The following is a 1,248-nucleotide window of genomic DNA, read 5'->3' on the forward strand; positions in this document are numbered from 1 at the left end:
TGGTGAGGAACAATCTAAATGTAGAAGAAGAAGATAAAGTGATAAATAGAATAGATACAGAGATCTTAAAGGTCGTAAGGGAAAGATATGTATGAGCTGTGTCTGTCTATATCAGTGGTGGGTCGTAAATAAGAAGTGTCATGCCAGAATAGACTTGGAACATGAAACATGAAACATGATATTCTTGTGGTGAGTGGTCAGTGGTCAACCTAAGCGAATTACAAAAGTGTACTAACCTATCTACATATCCTTATCTAGATGAAGAAGGGTGAAGGAAGTGGAACGGGTAATTAAACATAGAAGACCTTAAAGAATTCATCAATAAACATGTCAACAAGAAAAGCGAAATACGTTATAAGGGGGAGGGGTTAGGTTTGGAGTTAAAATTCAAAAAGCAAAATTCAAAATACAGAGTAATATAGTATACTAGTGAAAGGAAATATTAGCACCCACATTAATAATGTAATGACTAAGAAATAAACAATAAAATAAGAACTAAAAAATATTAAAGAATAATAAAACTGATAAAAATAAAAATAAGAGATAAAACGTAAAAAATGAAAAACTTAAATATGAAGATATTTAAATATAATAAAATATAAAGGATAATGATAAACGGGTCAAAGTATAACCGATAAAACATAAGAAATACAAAGAAATTAACAATTAAAAAATTAAAAAATTAAAACATAACGAAACCGGAAGCAAAAGGGTATAAAATAAATGTAAAAGTATAAAGTGAAGTATATATATAAAAAAATATATATATATAAAAATATGAAAATAACGTAAAAATAGAAATAAAAAAATATAAAAATAAAAATAAAAGTAAAAGTAAAAAACACAACTTATAAGCAGTATACACACATATATATACCCACATACACACAGTGTTATTTCGTGTTATAACTTCGTATTGCAGTGTCCTTGGATGGTTTCGAGTCAGTGACTGAAGCTAGAACTATATCCATAGGTTTGGGATTATGGATCCGGTTAATTGAAAATTTGTGTAAACTAAAAATTAAAAATATGTGTAAACTAGAAATTAAAAATTTGTTTAAATTAAGTGGTCATAACCTAGTTCTTCGAGGGTAAACCAAAATACTGATGTATATAGTAAGGTTAGGGGTAGAGTACGGGCTATGTTATTTAGGTGTCTGGGTTGTGGTAGGTAGGAATAGTTAAATATATATGAGGTGTAGAAGTGCACATAACTAAAAGAGAGGATTTAAGGGTTATAATATCTAA

This window comes from Octopus bimaculoides, chromosome 19, assembly GCF_001194135.2.
Source record: "Octopus bimaculoides isolate UCB-OBI-ISO-001 chromosome 19, ASM119413v2, whole genome shotgun sequence".
NCBI classification, from domain to species: domain Eukaryota; kingdom Metazoa; phylum Mollusca; class Cephalopoda; order Octopoda; family Octopodidae; genus Octopus; species Octopus bimaculoides.